Raw genomic sequence first — 9,955 nt, forward strand, 5'->3', positions numbered from 1 at the left:
GAAGAATATTGATTATTTAGAGTGTGTTTGTATTCATACAGGAGCTGATATGTGTCTCTGCCATGCAGGACACTTGCTGTGTTAAACACCATGTGTGGAAAACTACTGAGAACTGTTTGTTTTGACAATGGGGGTATAAGAGATTGTGACTTCTGTTAAGTCTTCAGTTCACACTCTATGCAGGCACGGACTTTGGCTCTTTCTAGCAAAATAAACCTCTATAAACATAATTGGCTAATGTTTGTCTCTTATTCAGAAAAGCAACGGAGTTAAAGGTGCAATATGTAGTATTTTTGCAGTAAAATATCCAAAAACCACTAGGCCAGTGTTATATACTTTGTTCTCTTGAGTACTTACAATATCCCAAATGTTTCCAACTATTTGAGTCTGAGGGAGTCGCCTGTCAATCACGTCATATCTGCGCTACCCTCGGGTTTATTCTGCAGAAGCGCTTTACTCTTATCAGTGTGAACATGTCACAGCAGCGCCGAGCGGATGCACAGAGTAACGTCATAACATCATTTTAAACACACTGAAATGTATCTAATGTGATAAACAGAGCTGCTTTACCTTATAATCATGACTGGAAACGCGGAAATAGTGCAGGCGACTGTGTCCCGTCCCGTCATAATAAAAGTCCCGGTGTTTGCGAGCCGTGTGTTTTTATAACAATCGCTCCAGCGGCCGTGCTCAGCTCCTCAACACTCGGTCCTGCTCTGCTTCTCTACAGTAACGTTAATAACCAATCGCTCCAGCGGCCGTGCTCAGCTCCTCAACACTCGGTCCTGCTCTGCTTCTCTACAGTAATGTTAATAACCAATCGCTCCAGCGGCCATGCTCAGCTCCTCAACACTCGCTCCTGCTCTGCTTCACTACAGTAACGTTAATAACCAATCGCTCCAGCGGCCGCGCTCAGCTCCTCAACACTCGGCCCTGCTCTGCTTCACTACAGTAACGTTAATAACCAATCGCTCCAGCGGCCGTGCTCAGCTCCTCAACACTCGGTCCTGCTCTGCTTCACTACAGTAATGTTAATAACCAATCGCTCCAGCGGCCGTGCTCAGCTCCTCAACACTCGGTCCTGCTCTGCTTCACTACAGTAACGTTAATAACCAATCGCTCCAGCGGCCGCGCTCAGCTCCTCAACACTCGGCCCTGCTCTGCTTCACTACAGTAACGTTAATAACCAATCGCTCCAGCGGCCGTGCTCAGCTCCTCAACACTCGGTCCTGCTCTGCTTCACTACAGTAATGTTAATAACCAATCGCTCCAGCGGCCGTGCTCAGCTCCTCAACACTCGGTCCTGCTCTGCTTCACTACAGTAACGTTAATAACCAATCGCTCCAGCGGCCGTGCTCAGCTCCACAACACTCGGTCCTGCTCTGCTTTACTACAGTAACGTTAATAACCAATCGCTCCAGCGGCCGTGCTCAGCTCCACAACACTCGGTCCTGCTCTGCTTCACTACAGTAACGTTAATAACCAATCGCTCCAGCGGCCGTGCTCAGCTCCACAACACTCGGTCCTGCTCTGCTTTACTACAGTAACGTTAATAACCAATCGCTCCAGCAGCCGTGCACAGCTCCTCAACACTCGGTCCTGCTCTGCTTCTCTACAGTAATGTTAATAACCAATCGCTCCAGCGGCCGTGCTCAGCTGCTCAACACTCGGTCCTGCTCTGCTTCTCTACAGTAACGTTAATAACCAATCGCTCCAGCGGCCGTGCTCAGCTCCTCAACACTCGGTCCTGCTCTGCTTCACTACAGTAACGTTAATAACCAATCGCTCCAGCGGCCGTGCTCAGCTCCACAACACTCGGTCCTGCTCTGCTTCTCTACAGTAATGTTAATAACCAATCGCTCCAGCAGCCGTGCTCAGCTCCTCAACACTCGGTCCTGCTCTGCTTTACACTACAGTAATGTTAATAACCAATCGCTCCAGCGGCCGTGCTCAGCTCCTCAACACTCGGTCCTGCTCTGCTTTACACTACAGTAATGTTAATAACCAATCGCTCCAGCGGCCGTGCTCAGCTCCACAACACTCGGTCCTGCTCTGCTTCTCTACAGTAACGTTAATAACCAATCGCTCCAGCAGCCGTGCTCAGCTCCTCAACACTCGGTCCTGCTCTGCTTTACACTACAGTAACGTTAATAACCAATCGCTCCAGCGGCCGTGCTCAGCTCCTCAACACTCGGTCCTGCTCTGCTTCACTACAGTAACGTTAATAACCAATCGCTCCAGCGGCCGTGCTCAGCTCCACAACACTCAGTCCTGCTCTGCTTCACTACAGTAACGTTAATAACCAATCGCTCCAGCGGCCGTGCTCAGCTCCTCAACACTCGGTCCTGCTCTGCTTTACACTACAGTAACGTTAATAACCAATCGCTCCAGCGGCCGTGCTCAGCTCCTCAACACTCGGTCCTGCTCTGCTTCTCTACAGTAACGTTAATAACCAATCGCTCCAGCGGCCGTGCTCAGCTCCTCAACACTCGCTCCTGCTCTGCTTCACTACAGTAACGTTAACCAATCGCTCCAGCGACCGTGCTCAGCTGCTCAACACTCGGTCCTGCTCTGCTTCACTACAGTAACGTTAATAACCAATCGCTCCAGCGGCCGTGCTCAGCTCCTCAACACTCATGGATAATAACCAATCGCTCCAGCGGTCGTGCTCAGCTCCTCAACACTCGGTCCTGCTCTGCTTCTCTACAGTAACGTTAATAACCAATCGCTCCAGCAGTCGTGCTCAGTTCCTCAACACTCGGTCCTGCTCTGCTTCACTACAGTAACGTTAATAACCAATCATTCCAGCAGTCGTGCTCAGCTCCTCAACACTCGGTCCTGCTCTGCTTCTCTACAGTAACGTTAATAACCAATCGCTCCAGCAGTCGTGCTCAGTTCCTCAACACTCGGTCCTGCTCTGCTTCACTACAGTAAAGTTAATAACCAATCACTCCAGCAGTTGTGCTCAGCTCCGCAACACTCGGTCCTGCTCTGCTTCACTACAGTAACGTTAATAACCGCTTCCATGAACGTGATTTCTGCCCGAGTCCTATTTTCCACCGGCTGTGAGGTGAAGACCACATGTCCCAAGATACTGCGCTCACACTTTGTGCCATCAAACTACGCCTTTGTTTAGAATAGGCGCCCTCCAGTGGACGGAAAGTTACATAGTGCACATTTAATGTTTTGTTTTTTTGCCATTACACTATTTAAACCCTTACCTGGAAAACACAGGATTCATTGCACGGCTGCATCACATCCCAAATAATTAGAACTAGGGCTGTCAATAGATTAAAATATTTAATATACTCGCCATTAATCGCAACTTAATCGCACATTTTTATCAGTTGTAAATGTATATTAAATTAATTTTAAATTAAGTTTTTAAATACCCTAATCAACATGGGACAAATATGCATGCTTTATGCAAATGTACGTTTATTATTAGCGGAATCATACTTATTCAATAATAATCAATATAAGTTATAGGTGTTTATCAAAGAACTTGTTTTTGTCTCTTAAGTCCAAGCTTAAAAATTCAGAATAAGCAGTGATTTATCTCCTTTTAAGAATATAAATAAAGGGAGTTATTACACTGGCAGGTGTTTTAGCCGATTATAATGTATTTAGTTCAATAAAACACGTACTGTAAGCAGTGATGATGGTGTAAATGATTTACCTTGGGCGATATGCACTTCAGTGTATCGACTGCAAAGAATGTGCTCAGTGAAAAAACACTTTTCTTTCGCCCGAGAGTCTAATAAAAGTTAAAGGACAACTCCGGTGAGAAATGAACCTAGGGGTAATTAACAGATGGTTACCCAGTAGATCGTTCTCTGGGATGCGTTTTCATGAAAATCGAATGTAAAGAGTTTTATCTTTAAAAACAGATTAGCTTATAGCGCTTGTCTATGGGGCACAGGGTAAGTGAAATTAAACCGCTAGTTAATACCACTAACAAGGCTCAAAATATCCTCACACTAACACGGCAGCATAATGAGGGTCCCTACATGCAAACCGAAGCATTGAGAACTTTGTAAGAGTACAGACAGTTTAATAAGAAGATACTTTATAAACATAGAACCTGTCCGTGAACGCGTAATGCACTATCTTGGAAAACAGTCGCGACGAATCGATCCACAAGCGCTGTTCTAAGTGAGCTGGTTGATAGGAACTAAGTTTGTGAAATCTAATAACGTTTTAGTTATTTATTATCTCTGTTGTGTTCAGTGTTTTCTTCCGGAAACAACAGACCATATGAGATTCCAAGTCACAGTTCATCACTTAGCACAGCGCTCGTGGCTCGATGAGTCGAGTTTTCCAAGATGGCTGCCGTCTGTAAACGCGTAATGCACTATGTTTATAAAGTATCTTCTTATTAAACTGTCTGTACTCTTACAAAGTTCTCAATGCTTCGGTTTGCATGTAGGGACCCTCATTATGCTACCGTGTTAGTGTGAGGATATTTTGAGCCTTGTTAGTGGTATTAACTAGCGGTTTAATTTCACTACTCTGTGCCCCATAGACAAGCGCTATAAGCTAATCTGTTTTTAGAGATAAAACTCTTTACATTCGATTTTCATGAAAACGCATCGCAGAGAACGATCTACTCTGTAACCATCTGTTAATTACCCCTAGGTTCATTTCTCACCGGAGTTGTCCTTTAAACAGAAAATATGGTAGCTTGTAGGCAAAAAGTAAAACTTTTAGTTTAGAATTAGTAATGTTAACCCTTTTCTTTCCTTATTAATGTTTGCTGCTGCATCCTTTACGTCTATGGCTGATCTCGATTTCGCAACTACGGTCAACAACATGGATCAAACAGAAAATGCTCATTGCGTTAATAAACGTAGTGGCGTTAAAATGAATTTGCATTAACGCATACATTTTGACAGCCCTAGTTAGAACACAACATAAGAATCTCGATCAGGTCACAAACTAAAGCACACCGGGACGATTATTGCGTGCACTTAACGCCAGCGTTTCCCCCCGCATCTTTGTGTTTATACCAAGCGTCTCCTCCTCCATTTTCTCTTGAAGCCAATACTGAAGCGACTTAAACTGCAGTTCCTCGACTGGCCACTAGAGCGGCTCCAGAAGGAGCAGAATCTCACTGAGCTCATGTTAAAATGCCCAACTTTACTGCAGATAAAAACATGTTTACCGTCTGGTACAATTTGTGGTTTTGGTCTGTATGGCTAATTTTGCCTTTCATGACGACTGTGAGGAGGTAATTTTTTTTATAGCTCATTTGTTTACATTATATAAAGCCTTTAAGTTCTGCATAATTAAGGGCGTGGCCACTTTGATTGACAGGTCGATTGCCGTTTGTCTGCTGGCGTTTTTTTTTATTTGATTGCAGATCTAATGGGATTTGATGGCGAGTTTTTATAGAGTCCTATTTGATCTGCAATCAAATCAAAAGCGCCATCTGTAATTCCTCTCCATTTCTGTAGTCACTGTGATGTTTGCCATAAAGTTCTTTGTGTTCAGACACCAAAGAAACCAGCAGCTCTACATTCATCTTGCCTCGTTGCATCATCATCTTCGTCTGCTTACTTTCTCTTCGTCATCTTCTTCTTTGGTATCGATGTGTGCTCAGAAAGACCGTTTTGTGCTTGAGCGCCAACCAGGTCATGTTTTAATGTAACTTCAGCAGCTCCAGGCTAGGCATGTGCCGATATCAATTTTTCATGTTGCGATTAATTGCTGAAGTTTTATCACGATATACGATATTATCATGATATTGAAATAAGTTGCAAAAAAAAAACTGTTGCCATAGCATAACAGCTTTAAGAACTATTTTTGTAAGAACAAAAATAACTGAATGTTTAAATACAATAATGCACCAAAAATATATACAGCTCTGGAAAAAAAATTAAGAGACCCCTCACTGAGAAATCAATGTTATGTGGTCTCTTGATATTTTTCAGAGCTGTAAAAGTACAATTTTCAAACAGATTAAATTGCAAAAGATTTAGGCTATAAAGAACAACAGGTAGGCTTACACATTACAATAAGGTCTCATTATTTAATGCATTCACTAAGATTGAGCAATAGCTACATTTGGTACAGAAAGTATAATGTTTTTGGTAATGTTAGTTAAGAAATACTGATCATTGTTAGTTTTATCTTAGGTCCATTAAAAAAGTTATTTTGATTTTAATGTTATTAAACAGTAACTAAGAAATTAACATTACTCAGAATAATAAATTCTTTATAAGTATTTTTCATTGTCAGTTTGGTAATAATGAATTAACATGTTAACTAATGAAGTCTTATGTCTCAAAGTTTGACTGAACAATAACAAATAATCAGAACAGTTCTAATCATTAGGGCATGTTGTAGTCCAGATTAAAACATAAAAATGTTTAAGTTTGAAAATAAATAGCCTATTAAGTCTTTAAGTATTAAGTATTTGGTGCTGTGATGAACAACATTGAGATTACAAAAACGAATGGCTGTTTTAAAAACTACACGCGTTTTATTTCATGCTAGGTTGCTAGGCAACGTGGGGGAGAGGACGCTGGCGTTGTCTGTTCGCCGCTTCTCCACCCACAACAAATCATGTTAATGTTCTATTAGATTTACATTTTATTTTATTTCCTTATGTTTGTGACTAGTCTAACAGTCAGAGCTACAATTGGGACTGTTGCTGATTGCTGGCAGCCACTGAGAGGTCGTTGTTCGTCGTTTCGCCGTTTTCAACCGCTTCTCTAATGTTTACGTTTGAATTGCTGCGGTTGGTTTCTGGTTTGGAGGACATTTGATGTTTCTCGCCGCGGGTGCTCACTAGGGCTGGTCGATTCCGAAATTTTTGGAATCGATTCCGATTCCAATTCCTGTTTCCGGAATCGACGGAGTCGATTCCAAGAATCGATTCCCCACTGTTGTTTTCGATTCCTTTTCGATTCTTCTTCTTTTTTTTTTTTTTTACAAAATCGATGGTGAACCTAGTTCCGGAGTGACCGCAGGATACAAGGATGTAGAAAGTATCCTTCTCCGAAACTTTATTTGTAAAATGATGATACATTTCCATAACTCTGATGAATTTTAAATGATGGATTCTCCTGAAATGGCCCATATAGCCCAGAAGTAAATGCGATTTAGCCTAATAAATCAAAAGGATAGCACATTATTCATGGATGTGCATTTATTGCATGTTTAAAACTACATGACATGTCTAAAATGCATGTGCACAGTTAAGTTAAATGACTACATTCAAATAAGTGCTTGCACAGAATGTACGAGGTAAAATAACCACAATATTAAAGAAAAAAATTATATAAGAGTGCGCAGTTTATTTGTCAATCAGATGCGCGAGCAAGTTGCGTTCATTACTATAGCAACATAGACTCGGTCATTAAGCTGTACTAGGCGCATTTTCTTTCTGTTATCAATGGATTAATGAAAATAAAAGAAAATAGAAAATTAAAATAAGACCCTCACATCTGCATCTGTAAGCAGCGCTCAAAACCTACCGTTGTGGATAACAGAACCATTTCACAATTTAAAATTATGGAGTTTTTGTGTGCAAAATGTAGCAAACTTGTCCACGATGCAGCATCACAGAAGGAAACAATGACAATAAACACTATTAAAGTAAGTGAAGGAAAGGTATAGTAATAATCAGCGATATGCGTTCTCATATGGCTCGATTTGAACGTTTCATACCATAAAATTAAGTAGTTAGAATTACGTTCTAGTGACGTCATCACACAATGACGCAAAAAAACGCTGAATTGCTTTATTTTTAACTCGTAATTTGAAACTAAGTGTTCAAAAGAACCTTTTGCAAAAAATAAATAGACTTCCAATCATTATTAGTAAGCGAGAGACAAGTGAATAAAGAGGAGTCGATTCCCCGAGATGGAATCGATTCCAAACGTTGGAATCGACTCTCGATTCCCAACGCCTTGGAATCGAGGAATCGATTCTTTTTGGAATCGATTCCCAGCCCTAGTGCTCACTGGTGGTCTCCCTTGGGCTTAAGCTGCATGGTGGCTGAAGTTTGCACCGGGCTAGCGTCATCCGGGCTCTCGTCGGCGGCGTCCGGCATGATGTTGGGATGTTCTGCTTCTCGGCTGCGCCGCTGTTCCGTCCTGCATTGCGACCGTGGAGCGACATCTGCGCCGGCCCCGGTGTGTCCACAGAAGTGCCCGGAGGAATGTTCTGCCTCTTGCATGGTGCTGCAGCGATCCCCATCGTTTGAATCATCATGAAGAAGACCCATCATCTGGTCTTCAGCTGTCGTGCCTCGGCGATGTCATCGGGACACTGCCGCTGGGAGAAATCTGAAACATGGAGTGGACCACAGTGTGCTGCGGAGCTAACAGAGACTTCCACCATCAGCTGTTTTCTGTCCACCATCAGCTCTGTTTCTGTTCACCATCAGCTCTGTTTCTGTTCACCATCAGCTCTGTTTCTGTTCACCATCAGCTCTGTTTCTGTTCACCATCAGCTCTGTTTCTGTTCACCATCAGCTCTGTTTCTGTTCACCATCAGCTCTGTTTCTGTTCTGTTTTCTGTGTTGGTTGATTGTTTGTAGTATTCTATATTTTTACTTGTTATTCATTTTTTGTTGTTATCCCCCCCCCCCTTTGTTGCACTTTGAGATTCTTCGGAATGAAAAGTGCATTATAAATAAAATCTATTATTATTATTATTATTATTTGTTTGCTGGTTTCCGGGGTAACCGCTGCATTCTGCAGTTCATCAGCGCCCTCTGCTGTCACTGAGCGGCACTTCAGCAGCGCGTCTCCTTCACCGGTTCAGTCATGTGCAAACGCACGTTGGGCTTGTTTATATCTGAACGCGTGTCCCTTTGACACAGAATACAGCGTTGTTGAGCATTTATACGGTTGATAGGCAAAGTATTATTGAGTGCATTATAAAAAAATTATAAAATGTTAATAAATTATTATTTACGATATTTTAAAGTGCCCACGATAACAATATCGTGCATATTCATTATTGTGATAAATCGCATTATCGAAAATCGGCACGTCTACTCCAGGCACATGAACAAAATATAATTGACCAGCAAGGTTAACAGCACATAAAACAAAAAAACGAACCTGGAATTTTTTATTTTTTAAATTACGATTTACACCTGCCGTTTTGCACATTGGTGTGAACACTCACATCAGCGGCCTTTGTTTATACTCGATGTTAAAGGGATAGTTCCCCTAAAATGAGCCAGTGATGTTTATCTGCTGACCCCCAGGGGCGTCCGAGATGTAGGTGTGTTTGTTTCTTCAGGAGAACACAAATGAAGATTTATAACTCAACCGTTGCTCGTATAATGCATGTCAATGGGGTGTATTTCTATGAGAGTAAAAACACAGACATACGAATCCATATTAAACCCTGTGGCTCATGGCGACACAATGATGTCTGAAGACACGAAACGATCGGTTTCTGTCAGAAACACAGCAGTATGTGTGTTATTTTTCACTTCATATCAGACGAATCTCATCTAGTATTCCCAGCGCCATTACTTCCACCGAAGAAGGTCAAAATACTGGTGCGATCATAGATACAGTACAGGCCAAAAGTTTGGACACATTACTATTTGTAATGTTTTTGAAAGAAGTTTCTTCTGCTCATCAAGCCTGCATTTATTTGATCAAAAATACAGAAAAAAATATATATATTGTGATTAGGGCCGGGACTTTAACGAGTTAATTAATTACGCAAAAAAAAAAAAAAACTATTTTAACCACACTTATTTTTGCACCGCGGAATGCTTTTCAATTAATGAGTTTCGACGGACCGATTATACTGGAACACCAACTAGCGTTCACGAGTCACGACAACAACAAACCATAGTGAACATGAACGAAGAAGCTGATGAGACTGCTTTGCTTGGCCCCGTGGATGGGACATTTTGTTTTAAAAAGTGGCATGGTTGTGTGCAAGCTATACAACAGGGGTGTCCAAAGTCGGTCCTGGA

The sequence above is a fragment of the Pseudorasbora parva genome, chromosome 6, assembly GCF_024679245.1.
Source record: "Pseudorasbora parva isolate DD20220531a chromosome 6, ASM2467924v1, whole genome shotgun sequence".
NCBI lineage: Eukaryota > Metazoa > Chordata > Actinopteri > Cypriniformes > Gobionidae > Pseudorasbora > Pseudorasbora parva.